The 18,509-nt window shown below is 45.0% G+C and overlaps 1 protein-coding gene across 2 annotated transcripts in view; it reads right to left on the bottom strand.

The window, feature by feature from the left end:
- LOC126484348 (nuclear factor of activated T-cells 5-like) overlaps positions 1-18,509 on the bottom strand; it is a 405,657-nt gene that overhangs the window by 304,132 nt on the left and 83,016 nt on the right. The window lies entirely within an intron of this gene.

Here is an 18,509-nt window from a genome sequence, read left to right on the forward strand (position 1 = left end):
AGATCAATGCATTGGCGGAGCTATGATTTATACTCAGTTGATTCATGTGAAAAGGTTTCCGATGTGATTATGACCGCACGACGGCAATTAAGAGACTCTGAATGCGAAATGGTAGTTGAAGCTAGACGCATGGGACATTCCATTTCGGAAATCGTTAGTAAGTTCAGTATTTCGGGATCCACAGTTTCAAGAGTGTGCCGATAATACCAAATTTCAGCCAGTACCTCTCACGACGGACAACGCAGTGGCCGACGGTCGTCACTTGACAACCGAGGGCAGTGGCGTTTGCGTAGAGTTGTCAGTACTAACAGACAAGCAACAATGCATGAACTAACCGCAAAAATCAATGTGGGACGTACGAAGAAGGTATGCGTATGGACAGTGCATCAAAATCTGGCGTCAATGGGCTATGGCTGGAGATGACCGACACGAGCGCTTTTGTTAAATGCGCAACGTTGCCCGTAGCGCCTCTCTTGGGCTCGTGACCATTTCTGTTGGCCCGTAGACGGCTGGAAAACCGTGGACCGGTCAGGTGAGTCCCGATTTGGTAAGAGCTGATGATAGAGTTCGGGGGTCGCGCAGACCCCACGAAGCCTTCGACCCATGCTATCAACAAGGCACTCGTTAATGGCGCGGGATGTGTTTACATGGAATGAATTGGGTTCTCTGGTCCAACAGAACCGATCACTGACGGGAAATGGTCATGTTCGGCTGCTTGGAGGCCATTTGCAGCAATTCATGGACTTCATGTTCCCAAACAAGTAGGTAATTTTTATGGATGGCAATGAGCCATGTCACTGGCCAACAATTGTTTGACCATTATGAATTACCTCGAAGGAAACGGTCTATTTACACACAGTCAAAACGGGTTTAGAAAACATCGTTCCTGTGAAACACAACTAGATCTTTATTCACATGAAGTGCTGAGTGCTATTGACAAGGGATTTCAGATCGATTCCGTATTTCTGGATTTCCGGAAGGCTTTTGACACTGTACCACACAAGCGGCTCGTAGTGAAATTGCGTGCTTATGGAATATGGTCTCACTTATGTGACTGGATTTGCGATTTTCTGTCAGAGAGGTCACAGTTCGTAGTAATTGATGGAATATCATCGAGTAAAACAGAAGTGATTTCAGGCGTTCCCCAAGGTAGTGCTATAGGCCCTTTGCTGTTCCGTCTCTAGACAAACGATTTGGGAGACAATCTGAGCAGCCGTCTTCGGTTGTTTGCAGATGAGGCTGTCTTTTATTGACTAATAAAGTCATCAGAAGATCAAAACAAACTGCAAAACGATTCAGAAAAAAATATCTGAATGGTGCGAAAAGTGGCAGTTGACCTTAAATAACGAAAAAAATGGTTCAAATGGCTCTGACCACTACGGGACTCAACATCTGAGGTCACTGAGGTCATCAGTCCCCTAGAACATAGAACTACTTTACTTAAACCTAACTAACCTAAGGACACCACACACATCCATGCCCGAGGCAGAATTCGAACCTGCGACCGTAGCGGTCGCGCGGTTCCAAACTGAAGCGCCTAGAACCGCTCGGCCAAACCGGCCGGCTAAATAACGAAAAGTGTGAGGTCATCCACATGAGTGCTAAAAGGAACTCGTTAAACTTCCGTTGCACGATAAATCAGTCTAATCTAAAAGCTGTAAATTCAACTAAATACCTAGGTATTACAATTACGATCGACTTAAATTGGAAAGAACACATAGAAAATGTTGTGGGGAAGGCTAACCAAAGGCTGCGTTTTATTGGCAGGACACTTAGAAAACGTAACAGACCTACTAAGGAGACTGCCTACTCTACGCTTGTCCGTCCTCTTTTAGAATACTGCTGCGCGGTGTGGGATCCTTACCAGATAGGACTGACGGTGTACATCGAAAAAGTTCAAAGAAAGGCAGCACATTTTGTATTATCGCGAAATATGGGAGAGAATGTCACAGAAATGATACAGGATTTGGGCTGGAAATAATTAAAAGAAAGGCGAAGGAATCTTCTCACGAAATTCCAATCACCAACCTTCTCCTCCGAATGCGAAAATATTTTTTTGACACCGACCTACATAGGGAGGAACGAGCACCACCGTGCGCTATACGAGAGAGGAATAATAGAGAATTGTGAAAGTTGTTCGATGAACCCTCTGCCAGGCACTTAAATGTGATTTGCAGAGTATCCATGTAGATGTAGATTGGTTTGAAGAACAATCTGGACAATTCGAGCGAATGGCTTGGCCACCCAGATCGCCCGGCACGAATCCCATCGAACTGTTATGGGACATAATCGAGGGGTCAGATCGTGCACCGGCAACACTCCGGCAATTATGGACGGCTAGAGAGGCAGCGTGTGTCAGTATTACTGTAGGAACCTTTCTACGGCTTGCTGATATCCTCTGACTTTTGTCAAAAATGGTTCAAATGGCTCTGAGCACTATGGGACTCAACTGCTGTGGTCATAAGTCCCCTAGAACTTAGAACTACTTAAACCCAACTAACCTAAGGACAGCACACAACACCCAGCCATCACGAGGCAGAGAAAATCCCTGACCCCGCCGGGAAGCGATCCCGGGAACCCGGGCGTGGGAAGCGAGAACGCTACAGCACGACCACGAGATGCAGGCATCTGACTTTTGTCACCTCAATGAACAGTTTACCGTGGACTCCGAACTACGGTGCATTTTTCACACCTACAAACGTCGCCAGAGGTGAAAGAAGTAATAAGTGATAGATAAAAATGCAATGGCCGGCCCGAGGGTCGAACACGAAAATTTGGATTTTTAGTCTGGCACTTTACGAATGAGACACACCTAATGAAAGTAACACCCTGAATTGTGCTGGGGCGTTACGAAAGCCAGAGTAGGTCTACTGCGAAAGCAAAGAGAGAGAGAGAGCTTCACTGCAAATTTAAACGCAGCCAAAACCTCTCAGACAAACAGAAGCTAAATGATGTCAAAGTTGGTGCAAGGAGGGCTATGCGTGAAGCGTTCAGTGAATTCGAAAGTAAAATTCTATGTACCGACTTGACAGAAAATCCTAGGAAGTTCTGGTCTTACGTTAAATCAGTAAGTGGATCGAAACAGCATGTCCAGACACTCTGGGATGATAATGGCATTGAAACAGAGGATGACACGCGTAACGCTGAAATACTAAACACCTTTTTCCAAAGCTGTTTCACAGAGGAAGACCGCACTGCAGTTCCTTCTCTAAATCCACACACGAACGAAAAAATGGCTGACATCGAAATAAGTGTCCAAGGAATAGAAAAGCAACTGAAATCACTCAACAGAGGAAAGTCCACTGGACCTGACGGGATACCAATTCGATCCTACACCGAGTACGCGAAAGAACTTGTCTCCTTTCTAACAGCCGTGTACCGCAAGTCTCTAGAGGAACAGAAGGTAGTTCCAGTTTTCAAGAAGGGTCGTCGAGCAGATGCGTAAAACTATAGGCCTATATCTCTGATACCGATCTGTTGTAGAATTTTAGAACATGTTTTTTGCCCGCGTATCATGTCATTTCTAGAAACCCAGAATTTACTCTGTAGGAATTAACATGGATTCCAGAAACAGCGGTCGTGTGAGACCCAAGTGGCTTTATTTGTTCACGAGACCCATTAGATATTAGATACAGGCTTCCAGGTAGATGCCATTTTCCTTGACTTCCGGAAGCCGTTCGATACAGTTCCGCACTGTCGCCTGATAAACAAAGTAAGAGCCTACGGAGTATCAGACCAGCTGTGTGGCCGGATTCAAGAAATAGTTCAAATGGCTCTGAGCACTATGGGACTTAACTTCTGAGGTCATCAGTCCCCTAGAACTTAGAACTACTTAAACCTAACTAACTTAAGGACGTCACACACATCCATGCCCGAGGCAGGATTCGAACCTGCGACGTAGCGGTCGCGCGGTTCCAGACTGTAGCCCCTAGGACCGCTCGGCCATTTCGGCCGGCGGGATTGAAGAGTTTTTAGCAAACAGAACACAGCATGTTGTTCTCAATGGAGAGACGTCTACAGACGTTCAAGTAACCTCTGGCGTGCCACAGGAGAGTGTTATGGGACCATTGCTTTTCACAATATATATATATATATATATGACCTAGTAGATACTGTCGGAAGCTCCATGCGGCTTTTCGCGGATGATGCTGTAGTATACAGAGAATTTGCAGCATTAGAAAACTGTAGCGAAATGCAGGAAGATCTGCAGCGGATAGGCACTTGGTGCATGGAGTGGCAACTGACCCTCAACATAGACAAATATAATGTATTGCGAAAACATAGAAAGAAGGATCCTTTACTGTATGATTATATGATAGCGGAACAAACACTGGTAGCAGTTACTCCTGCAAAATATCTGGGAGTATGCGTGCGGAACGATTTGAAGTGGAATGATCATATAAAATTAATTGTTGGTAAGGTGGGTGCCAGGTTGAGATTCATTGGGAGAGTCCTTAGAAAATGTAGTCCATCATCAAAGGAGGTAGCTTACAAAACACTCGTTCGACCTATACTTGAGTATTGCTCATCAGTGTGGGACCTGTACCAGGTCGGGTTGACAGAGGAGATAGAGAAGATCCAAAGGAGAGCGGCGCGTTTCGTCACAGGGTTATTTGGTAAGCGTGATAGCGTTACGGAGATGTTTAGCAAACTCAAGTGGCAGACTCTGCAAGAGAGGCGCTCTGCATCGCGGTGTAGCTTGCTGTCCAGGTTTCGAGAGGGTGCGTTTCTGGATGAGGTATCGAATATATTGCTTCCCCCTACTTATACCTCCCGAGGAGATCACGAAAGGAAAATTAGAGAGATTCGAGCGCGCACGGAGGCTTTCCGGCAGTCGTTCTTCCCGTGAACCATACGCGACTGGAACAGGAAAGGGATGTAATGACAGTGGCACGTAAAGCGCCCTCCGCCACACACCATTGGGTGGCTTGCGGAGTATAAATGTAGATGTGATGCAGATGTAGTTGGTCTTACGGAACTCCAAATGTGACGGCTCTCGTAGCAGAGAGTAAAATATTTGTGCAATCGATATGGTCACCACCTGCAGCGAGGAAAGCGCGTAGAAGCGAAGGCGGTAAGGTCACAGGATTGGCACGAACTGGGCAGGCCGCGAGGACGCCGGCGCGACCAGAGCCTGCCTCACTGGAAACCGGACAGTCCGGTTGGCGGGCTATCGCCAATCTCTCTGCGGCCGTGCAACCAGACTGCTTTTGGAACATTTGGGGGTACCTCCTCGCATGAACGCCGGGGCGCACAGTGGCTGTGACCTCGCGCCTCCGCAGGCCGGGCACGGCTCGCCAACCACCAGGCGCCGGCCTGCCCGACGCCGAGGAACGCAAACAACCGGTTCTGCAGGTCGCCGCTGCCTCCACCTCGGGAAATCCGTCGCCCTAATGACGTCAATGCAGGCATTGCTTCTTGCCCGAGGTGCCCATTTCAAAATAAACATCATACCTCCCCGCACGGCAAATTGGTATGCCCAACGCCGTGTTCCTCATGTCGACGCCGGGAACGAAGAATTCCAGAACTCTGGAGAAGGTCATCGTAGCGGGCAAAGCAGTAAGCGACTATTGCAAGAGTCTCGGTGTCACACGCCGCTTACCTTTGTTTACTATCGTCATATTCCAATCTCGCCATCTCGTGATAACTTCTTTATCTACTCTACTGGGTCACATGCAGTTTGTGTGACTCTTCATACTTTCGGACACCACGTACATATAATTAAGGCATAACGCCTTTTCAGTACTAGCTGGGGCAGCAATCTGGATGGTTGGCTGATATGTCCTTGTGATATTAGCCAACATGGCCATGCTGTTTTGGTACCGTGAACCCTCATTTTTAACGAGGACGTGCATCTATTCTGTCAGGCATAATAATGATGGCATCCGCTTGGGTAAAATATTCCTGATGTCAAATAGTCCTCCATTCGGATCGGGTGTCGACTACTCATTAGGATCCCGTGCTGCCGGCCGGAGTGGCCGTGCGGTTCTAGGCGCTACAGTCCGGAGCCGAGCGTCCGCTACGGTCGCATGTTCGAATCCTGCCTCGGGCATGGATGTGTGTGATGTCCTTAGGTTAGTTAGGTTTAATTCGTTCTAAGTTCTAAGCGACTGATGACCTAAGAATTTAAGTCGCATAGTGCACAGAGCCATTTGAACCATTTGATCCCGTGCTCGGGAACAACAAAAATGACATTCTGCGGGTGGTAGCGAGAAATGTTAGATCCATTAATTGGGTAAGGAAATGCGAGAATTCAACAAGGAAAATAGATAGGTTGAAATGTATTGCGAGAACTAGTGAAATGAGGTAGTATGAAGCTTACGACTTCTGATACAGGAAGTACAGATTATAAATACGAAGTCAAACTGGGACAATGCAGGAGTATTGTATGGATAAGTTGAGAATTTGGGTCTGGAGGGAGGCGTGCTAGGGTAGTCCATGCAGTTGCGATGGCACAATGTATAGATGGCGCAGCGGTCAGTGCATCTGCAGGAGACTTGGGTTCGATGCCAGTCCGGCACAAATTTTCAACCTTCCCCACTGATTTAAAACAACGCTCGCAGCCAATATTTGTAATTTCTTTGCGTCTTCATCTATAGGTGGCATTTAAAAATTTTCCAGGCGACCACTTTATGGAGCTCTTGAGATGTGACACTGTTGTTGTTCTTGGTGTTATGTTCGGACACCGGTTTAAATACAGCTCCCCACCCTTGTCTGTCCTGCCGGTACGTCTTCTTCCCTCCACAACTAAATGAACTCAACATATCTCCACTTAGGCTGTTATTTATTTAAACTTTTCATTCCTTACAGAACTACTTTCGGCTTTTTAAACCATTCTCCGGTATTTGGATACAAAACGGTGCCGTATGTATAAAAGCGGCAGCGAATTCGTTTTATGTACTTCCGTTCGTCTTGGTTTACCGATTTAGCTGTTATTAAAGGTTTGATAGTTAGCCGGTGCATAAAAGGAGGGAAATGAGCACCAACCAACCGTCAAAACAAAGCAACAGCTACGTTTGTAAACCAAAGCGAATGCAAGCATATAACTTGAATAGCTGCCATTTTTATATGTATGCAACTTTTTCTACCCCAACACTGGAAAATGGCTTAGAAACCCAAAACTAGTTATGAAATGAGGAAAAGTTCAAATAAATAAAAACCAAAGTGTAAATACGTCCCATACATTTAATAAATTTGTGGCTGTGGTACCTACAATGAAGGCCTCCAAAACTATCGCAATCTATATCCATTTGTTCCATCTTCCCGTATTCCAATCTTGGTCTTCCACACTTTTCTACATTATTAGTTTCATAATTAAACTTGTGCTACCTTGGTTGGTATCGGCTTCGCGACTGTCTTGGTTTCAGAAATGCGTTCATCACGCTGTTTATTACAGACTAGCGGTGTCCCTATTTTATTATTCATGAAAACACTTACTTCTGCATTTTCCCTATTTGATTCTATATCTATAATCCTTTACTTCCTTTACCAGATCTCTTTGTCCTCCTGCCACCTCACTTCAATAATTATGGTTTAAATGGCTCTGAGCACTATGGGACTTATCTTCTGAGGTCATCAGTCCCCTAGAACTTAGAACTACTTAAACCTAACTAACCTAAGGACATCACACACATCCATGCCCGAGGCAGGATTTTAACCCGCGACCGTAGCGGTCGCGCGATTCCAGACTGTAGCGCCTTCAATAATTATCACAATATCTTACTTCAACCTGTCCATTTCCCTTTTTGAATTCCTTAATCTCCCAACCCGATTACGGGATATAACACTCCCCACTCCAACCTGCAGAATGCCAGTTTCGTTGTTCCCAGTCATAGACTGTGCGGCTGGTCCCGGCGGAGGTTCGAGTCCTCCCTCGGGCATGGGTGTGTGTGTTTGTCCTTAGGATAATTTAGGTTAAGTAGTGTGTAAGCTTAGGGACTGATGACCTTAGCAGTTAAGTCCCATAAGATTTCACACATATTTGAACAATTTTTTTGTTGTTCCCAATGACTATTTCCCAATGACTATTTCACTTCCGGAATATTTTGTTCAAGAGGATGCCATCAATATTATGGCATGCAGCAGAGCTGCATGTCCTCGGTATAAATAACACCTGTAGTTTCGCTTGCTTTCAACCTTTCACAGTATCAAAATAGCAAGGCCGTGTTGGTTAATGTTACAAGGACATTTCAGCCAATCCCCTGGACTGCTGCCCCTGCAGCTACTGCAAAGGCTGCTGCCGCTCTTCAGGAACCACACGTTTGTCTGGCGTCTCAACTGTTACTCCTCCGCCGTGGTCGCAACTACGGTACGGCTATCTCTATCGCCGAGACATACAACCCGCCTCACCTTCGCAAGATTTGAGGTTCAAGAGATTACGATTTTCGTAAAAGCCTAAATAAAAAACAGAGTCTCGAATCGCTTTATTTAACTTTTTTAATCAATCACCTTTAGAAACGACGTTTATAAATGGTTGGCAGAAGTTCGTCGTCTGACTGCTTTCGTCAGCGATAAATTTGGAAACGCTGGACGAAAATCGCTTCGCGTAACAACGACATCGACCCTGTAATCAACCTGACTGAAGAAGATCGGTATCTGACTTACTGCCACACAGAAACAATAAACTGTTCTACATTGGTCTATTCACGAACATTTTGATAATGAAGAACATCTGTTCCCCATACATTCCATGCAATTCGACTGAAGCTCAAAAACAGCTTCGTGTCAAGTGGCGTCTTCAGTCAATATTTACAAAAAATCTGTCACTGTGGTTCATCTTCTCGCAAGCTGCCGTCTATCGCAACAGCTATGCTACTACTGACTTTCATCTGGGTACTCCAACAGGTAAATTGTGTACTTTTTCTTCATCCAATCTTAACTGCTATAAGCTAATTCAGTATCTCGTCTGCCATCTCTTAACTTCTATAAATGGACCTTTGTCAATCTTTACTGAACTTCTCGATACGACTACAGGCTTTAGCACGTTTTGCCACTTAATCTGTGTATTTGCTTGAATAACTTTCCTTCTTGCCAATTCTGCACTTCTCAACGCTGTCGTATGGTGGTTAGCTTCTAGCCACTGAATGGAGACGCCAGGTTCGCTTGCTGGTGCCCACATCTGGTTTTCCTGGGAAAGGGGTATCTGGAAGAGTGATCTGCCGGCCTCGCAGACCGAAATGAGTAATTATTTGAATGCACCATCCGCCGAAGTAAGACAACACTGGAATTTTTGTAACAGGTCTTTACAGTTTCGAAAATTCAATAGTATACAGGGTGGTCCACTGATCGTGACCGGGCCAAATATCTCACGAAATAAGCGTCAAACGAAAAATTTCAAAGAACGAAACTTGTCTAGATTGAAGGGGGAAACCAGATGGCGCTATGGTTGGCCCGCTAGATGGCGCTGCCATAGGTCAAACGGATATCAACTGCGTTTTTTTAAAAATAGGAACCCCCATTTTTTATTACATATTCGTGTAGTACGTAAAGAAATATGAATGTTTTAGTTGGATCACTTTTTTCGCTTTGTGACAGATGGCGCTGTAATGGTCACAAACATATGGCTCACAATTTTAGACGAACAGTTGGTATCAGGTAGGTTTTTCAAATTAAAATACGGAACGTAGGTACGTTTGAACATTTTATTTCGGTTGTTCCAATGTGATACATGTACCTTTGTGAACTTATCATTTCTGAGAACGCATGCTGTTACAGCGTGATTACCTGTAAATGCCACATTAATGCAATAAATGCTCAAAATGAAGTCCGTCAGCCTCAATGCATTTGGCAATACGTGTAACGACATTCCTCTCAACAGCGAGTTCGCCTTCCGTAATGTTCGCACATGCATTGACAATGCGCTGACGCATGTTGTCAGGCGTTATCGGTGGATCACGATAGCAATGCAATTCCTGGTGCATAGAAATATGGTACGGGTCCAATCGATGTTGATGTAGCATTCTCAACACCGACGTTTTTGAGATTCCCGATTCTCGCGCAATTTGTCTGCTACTGATGTGCGGATTAGCCGCGACAGCAGCTAAAACACCTACTTGGGCATCATCATTTGTTGCAGGTGGTTGACGTTTCACACGTGGCTGAACACTTCCTGTTTCCTTAAATAACGTAACTATCCGGCGAACGGTCCGGACACTTGGATGATGTCGTCCAGGATACCGAGCAGTATACATAGCACACGCCCGTTGGGCATTTTGATCACAACAGCCGTACATCAACACGATATCGATCTTTTCCGCAATTGGTAAACAGTCCATTTTAACACGGGTAATGTATCACGAAGCAAATACCGTCAGCACTGGCGGAATGTTACGTGATACCACGTACTTATACGTTTGTGACCGTCTATCACAAAGCGAAAAAAGTGGTCCAACTAAGACATTCATATTTCTTTACGTACTACACGAATATGTAATAAAAAAATGGGGGTTCCTGTTTAAAAAAACGCAGTTGATATCCGTTTGACCTATGGCAGTGCCATCTAGCTGGCCAACCACAGCGCCATCCGTTTCCCCCTTAAAGCTAAATAAGTTTCGTTTTTTTGCAGTTTTTTCGTTTGACGCTTATTTCGTGAGATATTTTGGCTCGGTCACTATCAATGGACCACCCTGTATACAAGAATATCGTCACGTATTACACTGCCTTATAACAGATTTCCACGTACCTGTGCCAATATCATGATACTGACATCACAAACGTGTATCAACACAGCTGTGGTTTTCTTACTAACATTAACAGCATAAAGTACTTTAACGTGTTTTTACAGCAAACGGAAACCAATAGTAGCAACTTGACTACGATGAAAACATCTTATTAGTTATGATGTCGGCATGGATGACTCGTTACTGATCCACGAAACTTGAAGTAAAAGGTGACACAACACATTCCTTAATCATGGCGCTGATACGTCAACGACTTCCGTCGCTACTTGTAGTATAAGCTCCCGTACAGTCATTAACACTGCGCCTCTCACAAATAGAAGCTGATGAAAACACGTCCTTCGCAGTCAGGGACAGGCGACGGTACACTGGTACACAGTAGAGAGTTAACTGTTTACATACAGTACGACTATAACGCAGCCAGAAGCTGACAGCGGATACAATACATTACGCACTTATGACGAGCAATGCGAAAGCAAGCTAATTAGTGTGTTCTTTCCGGTCGCCAGAATTGCCTGGCAGCAAGGCGACGTCTAGAATGTAAATGCTTTGTCTTCGTTCTTTGACAACAGGTCTCCGGTGAGCACTGGATAGCACTAGTTTTATTTCAAAATTAGCCGTCAGTGAAACATCAGAAAGATTCCGGACGTGATCGTTTCGGCTCTTAACCTTCATGGATAGACTTCTCACGCACGACTAATCGAACACGCGGTGCTTACGCAACAGAATCGTTTTTTAAACGTCCGGGCAGCTTAAAATGCCACGGGTTGCTAAAACAGCGCACACACTGTCGCAGACGAAAGATACATTCTGGAAATACTCGTTTTTAACAATCTTCCAGCTTCTTCGTTATGCTGTATGAGACTTGGACTGCACATGTAAAGCCGGCCGCGGTGGCCGTCGGTTCTAGGCGCTCCAGTTCGGAGCCGCGCTGCTGCTACGGTCGCAGGTTCGAATCCTGCCTCGGGCATGGGTGTGTGTGATGTCCTTAGGTTAGTTAGGTTTAAGTAGTTCTAAGTTCTAGGGGACTAATGACCACAGCAGTTGAGTCCCATAGTGCTCAGAGCCATTTTTTTGCACATGTAAGACTCAAATAAAAGCCCACATTTTAGACTAGGTTCTGGTCATAACCATCTCCTATATGGGTGATTCTCTCTTACAAGCTGTTAACACAGTTCTAAGATACTAAAGGTCATTCAGAACAGCAGGCATGAGCCCCAATTCTGAAAAGAATCTCTGAGATTACACGCAGCTACCAAGTGCCTACACTTGCCTGCCACGCTGTGTGTCTGCTAAGCTCTTCGAATCCTTGAATGTCAATAAGCTTCCCACATTTGCCACGCAACTACAAAATGATAAAACATAACGGTATCGCTGCGTGCGATACTAGAGTTACTTAACGAGCGGCGTCTAGTTTTGAGCCGAAAGTGCAGAACAGTGTGTGGGAAAATTCTTGCGACCTGTGCTGATGTAGTATACGTATCTAGAATCCGAGACAGGAGCCGAGGGGGCAATTAGTTACACGGTGAGTGGCAGCAGGCTATTTCTGAAATTTCACGACTAATAATCCTAGGTAGCCTTTCTATTAGTCAGTATCCACTGCATCAGTGGTTCCCACCCTGGGGTAAATTACACATTCAGGGGGGGAGGGGGGGGGGGGGGAGTGGGGGGGTGTAAAGACAAAAATGTTCATTTGTGTTTCGGTCTCAAAATTAATTTTTTGAAAACTATCATTACCACAATAACTACTTCGAACGACTTTAACACTGATTACACATGTTACCAACAATTACATTTTATTTCAAATACTAGCATTAACGCATGGCACAATGTGGTGGAGGTTACAGCATGTGAAACGAATGTACCATCAACACTTCCTCCCATAATGCGGCCACTACACCTATACCTTGTACCATGCATCTATGATAAGTTAAGTACAGTGGGAAACGGCGGAAGTTGATGGCAGGTGAAACAGATGAGTGCAGATACAAAATCAAGTAGGCGTAATATGCAGGAGTAGGTATAAAGACGAGTACGAAAATAGCAATGAGAGTAAGCTACTACGAACAGCATAGTGAACAATCGTAACCAAGATAGACACGAAGCCAACATACACCATATTAGCACGAGTCTCTATGCTAACTACTCAGCAGATGGTGAAGAGATTGAAAAACGTATGATGAGATAAAAAAATTATTCAGATAGTTAAGTGAGACGAAAATTTAATTGCGATGGCGGACTGGAATTCGATAGTAAGAGAAGGAAGAAAAGGAAAAACAGTAGGTCAATATGGACTGGGGGAAAGGAGTGAAAGATGAAACTGCCTGGTAGAATTTTGCACATAGCCTTATTTCGTCGTCGCTAACGCTTGGTTTAAGAATCACGAAAGAATGTTGTACACGTGGAAGAGACCTGGAGACATCGGTTTCAGACTGATTATATAATGATAAGACAGAGATTTCAGAACCAGATTTTAAACTTCAAGACACTTACAGCACAGATGCGAACTTTGACCGCAATTTATTTGGTTTGAACTGTACATTAAAACTGAAAAAACTGCAAAAAGGTACGAAATTAAGAAGATGGCACCCGGATAACTTTAATGAACCTGAGGCTGAGATTTTCAGGTGGAGCATTGGGCAACGATTGAGTACAACACGGGAAAGGTATTCAGTAGAAGACAAATGGGTAAATGAGAGACGAAAAGTGAAAACAGCAGAGGGTCAAACAGATAAAAAAGAGAAGGTCTTGTACAAATCCTCAGGTATATCAGATATTAAATATCACTAATTAATGAACAAAACATAAAAATGCAGCAACTGAAGCAGGCGAAAGGAAATACCAACTTCTAAAAAATGACACTGACAGGAAGTGTTAAACGACTAAGCGAGAATGACTACAAGACAACCATATGTCATTATTGCTAAGTTAGATGCTGCATACAGGATACTGAAAGAAGTCTTTGAAGAAGAGAGAAGCAGTTGTATGAGTATCAAGAGCGCAGATGGAAAACCAGTAGTAAGCAAAGAAAGGAAAGCTCAAAAGTGGAAACAGTATATATACAGGGACTATACAAGGGAGGTACATTTGAGGGCAATATTATAGAAACTGAAGAGGACGCACATGAAGAGGAGATGGGAGACTTGATACTGCGAGAAGAATTTGACAGAGCACTGAAAGACGTAAGTCGACACGAGGCCTCGGGAGTAGACAACATCCCATTAGAACTACTGATAGCCTTGGGAGAACCAGCCATGACAAGACTCTTCCATCTGGAAAGCGAGGTGTATGAGATAGGCGAAATGCCCTCAGATTTCAAGAGGGAATATAATAATTCAAATCCCAAAGAAAGCAGGCGCTGACAGGTACGAAAATTACCGAACTTTCAATTTAAACGTCACGGTTGCAAAACACAAACACGAATCCTTTACAGACGAAAAGAAAAACTGGGAGAAGCCGACCTCGGGGAAGATCAGTTTGGATTCCGGAGAAATATTGGAACACACGAGGCAACTTCTAAGAGATGATAGATTAAGAAAAGGCGAACCTAAGTTTATAACCATTGTCGAGTTGGGAAAAGCTTTCGACATCGTTGACTGGCATCCACGCTTTGAAATTCTGAAGGTACCTGGAGTAAAATACAAGGAGCGAAAGGCAGCCTATCCCCTATGTTATTCGATGTGTGCACTGAGCTAGCAGTACAGGAAAGCAAAGGAAAATTCGGAGAAGAAATTAAAGTTCAGAGAGAATAAATAAAATCTTAGAGGATTGCAGATGTCACTGCAGTTATGTCAGACACAGCAAGAGGCTCGAAGAGCAGCTGAACGTAATGGACAGTATCTTAAAAGGAGGATTATAACGTGAACATCAATAAAAGCAAACCAAGGGTAGTCGGATGTAGTCGACCTAAGCCAGGCGATTCTGAGGGTAATGACACACTAAAAGTAGTTGACGAGTTGTAGTACTTGGGCAGCAAAATAATTGGTGATGGCCTACGTAGAGAGGTTAAGTGTTTCTGAATAAGAGAAATTTGTTAACATAGGCTATAAAATTAAGTGTTAGGAAGTTTTTCTAGAGGTATTTATCTGCAGTGTAGCCTTGTGTAGGGGTCATCAGCACACTCGAGATTCAATGAAAACTGCTTCATCATTCAATAAAAAAAAATAAAAAATAAAAAAACGGTTGTTACAAATAAGCAGTACCAATTGTCGCATCGACTCATGATTTTGTCGTCTAACAAAACATCTGGTCAAACTGTCATACGGCCATGTCTTACTGACATATAAGATATCGAATATAGGTGGATCACTCAAGAGATCGGTTTAGTCACGTAAAAATTGAAAGAAACGGATCATCAACGTGCGCCCAGAAATCCCTAGCGTTTGGGTTATGGGGCAGTTACTTGTGGTTGCTGTCTTATTTGATATGGAAGTATGAGACAGTGTGTATATTTTCCAAAACCAATGCGTGAAGGGGCTTCCAAATACCTATGCAACGAAGCTTCACATCGACAGAGGTTATCCAATTTTGGTTGGCATTGTTGTTTGCTTATTGGAGAGTCGTGCTTTGTCAAGCAGGTATAAAGAGAGTTTGTTGCGCAACATAGGCTATTTCCTAATTACTTGGATAGCATAACAGCAGCAGTTCGTCCATCACTGTGAGGCTTGAACTTATCCCAACGTATCGAATATTCAAATAACCGTTATTTTCCAGGCTTTGAAATTATTACTGTGTTCAGTTGTCGGCATATCGGCAATTGTCGAGGACGTTATCTGGCTCCATACCCATATGTTATCTGAACAGTGCACTTCATAAAATATTACACGCACCAAAAAAAGTTTTGCATCACCTCAGTTCCGAGAGTTCTCGAACCTGTACGTAAAATTGGAAGAGAGATCAACATAAACATCATTTCCGCACTTTTTATGGCTCATGAAAACCACGCATTGCTTATTGTACCACCATACAGCGAGATCTTCAGAGGCGGTGGTCCAGATTGCTGTACACACCAGTACCTCTAATACCCAGTAACATGTCCTCTTGCACTGATACATGCCTGTATTCGTCGTGGCATACTATCCACAAGTTCATCACGGCACTGTTGGTCCAGATTGTCCCACTCATCAACGACGATTCGGTGTAGATCCCTCAGAATGATTATAGGCGCTTCAGCCTGGAACCGCGCGACCGCTACGGTCGCAGGTTCGAATCCTACCGCGGGCATGGATGTGTGTGATGTCCTAAGGTTAGTTAGGTTTAAGTAGTTCTAAGTTCTAGGGGACTGATGACCTCAGATGTTAAGTCCCATAGTGCTCAGAGCCATTTGAACCATTTCAGAATGGTTGGTGGGTCACGTCGTCCATAAACAGCCCTTTACAATCTATCCCAGGCATGTTCGATAGGGTTCATGTCTGGAGTACATGCTGGCCACTCTAGTCGAGCGATGTCGTTATCTTGAAGGAAGTCATTGGCAAGATGTGCACGATGGGTGCGCGCATTGTCGTCCATGAAGATGAATGCCTCGCCAATATGATGCCGATATGGTTGCACTATCGGTCGGAGGATGGCATTCACGTATCGTACAGCCGTTACGGCGCCTCGCTTCACCACCAGCGGCGTACGTCGGCCAAACATAATGCCACCCCAAAACAGCAGGAAACCTCCACCTTGCTGCACTCGCTGGACAGTGTGTCTAAGGTGTTCAGCCTGACCGGGTTGCCTCCAAACACGTCTCCGACGATTGTCTGGTTGAAGGCACATGCGACACTCATCGGTGAAGAGAACGTGATATCCAATCCTGACTGGTCCATTTGGCATGTTGTTGGGCCCATCAGTACCGCGCTGCATGGTGTCGTGGTTGCAAAGGTGGACCTCGCCATGGATGTCGGGAGTGAAGTTGCTCATAATGCAACCTATTGCGCACAGTTTGAGTCTTAACACGACGACCTGTGGTTGCACGAAAAGCATTATTCAACATCGTTGCTACAAGGGTTCCTGCGAACCATAATCCGTAGGTAGCGGTCATCCACTGCAGTAGTAGCCCTTGGTCGGACTGAGCGAGGCATATCATCGACAGTTCCTGTCTCTGTCTATCCCCTGCATGTCCAAACAACATCGCCTTGGTTCACTCCGAGACGCCTGGACACTTCCCTTGTTGAGAGCTCTTCCTGGCACAAAGAATCAATACGGACGCGATAGAACCGCATATTAACGGTCTAGGCATTGTTGAACTACAGACAACACGAGCCGTGTACCTCCTTCCTGGTGAAATGACTAGAAATGATCGGCTGTCGGATCCCCTCGGTCTAATAGTGCTGCTCATGCATGGTTGTTTACATCTTTGGGCGGTTTTAGTGACATCTGTGAACAGTCAAAGGGACTGTGTTTGTGACACAATACCCACAGTCAACGTCTATCTTCGGGAGTTCTGGGAACCGGGGTGACGCAAAACTTTTTTTGATGTGTGTATATCGTGGCGCTCCTGTCCATTTCTGAGTTTCCCTAATCAGTGGGCGGGTGAACCAATTCCTAGGCCTCAACGCTCATTTGATGCAAATTTATTGCGCTTGTTTCTGTGGGGGTTGCGCGTAATCGACAGTTCGCGCAACATTCCTCTCGTCTTGTGCAACCTACGTTGAAGCACGCGAGTCGTTACGCACAATACGAGGTGCAGTCAAGCATATCCGGGAACGCACCGCGACAGCTGGGTTGACGTACATTACATTCGTATGTTTGCAGCGAATGAACAAGTGCTTCAATCAACTTGCTATGTGATCGTCTCATAAGCGGAGGTTGTGCAGTTCCTAGCACCCCAACAGGCAGCCCACTTACCCACTTATTCAATGAATGTCTTAGACAAGAAAAATTCCCGAAGATCTGGAAAGTAGCCAATGTAGTAATTATTAAAAAAGGACCTGATAAAGACCCAGCTGAAGCTAAGTCTTACAGACCTATTTGCCTATTAGACATTTTTGGAAAATTACTTGAGAAATTGCTAGCTGACAGACTGACCGCACACCGAGTGCGGCCGGGGCGATCGGCAACTGATACAATCGCCCTGGCGGCTGAAGTCTGTGGCTCTACCCCGTAGAAGTACGTTGTTGGCATCATGGTTGACATCAGTGGCGCCTTTGACAACCTGTGGTGGCCTTCGCTCTTCTCCTGCTTGCGCTATATGGTTGCCTGAGGAGCTATTGTGAGGGTCGGGATGTCTGGCTATCATCCCCTAGCGGTAAAGTTGGAAAAACCTTAACAAAGGGATGTCCCCAGGGTTCCGTTTTAGGTCCCCTATTCTGGGATATCCATATGGAACCACTTCTAGACAACTTGCAACAGAGTGAAGAGGTGCTAGAGGTGACAGCCTACGCCGATGACCTCCTCCTGCTGGTTGTCGGCCGGAGCCGCGAAGACATAGAACCAAGAATAAAAAGGCCACGGCGAAATTGCAGCTATGGTGCAGTAATACTAAAATGTCTATTTCACCAACTAAATCAACATACCTATTGCTGAAAGGGCAGCTAGTAAGAAATCCTACAGTGAGAATTGGGGGCTCACCAGTTCTCAGACGACATGGGACTCGCTGCTTGGGAGTTATCATCGATGAAAGGTGGAACTTCGGGAAGCACATTCAATCCGTAACCCAAAGAGCATTATAAGTACTCAATAACCTTATCTCCAAAGGACACAAAAGATTTCACCTCCCCCCCCCCCCACCGAATAAAATTGTACCATGACAGTATACTAACTTCAATAGTGGGTTACGGCTCGGGAGTCTGGGCACACAGGCTCACAAGGGTGGTGGTGCCTGCCGTGACAGTGAGAAGAGTACAGAGG

Source organism: Schistocerca serialis, chromosome 6 (assembly GCF_023864345.2).
Source record: "Schistocerca serialis cubense isolate TAMUIC-IGC-003099 chromosome 6, iqSchSeri2.2, whole genome shotgun sequence".
Taxonomy (NCBI): Eukaryota; Metazoa; Arthropoda; class Insecta; order Orthoptera; family Acrididae; genus Schistocerca; species Schistocerca serialis.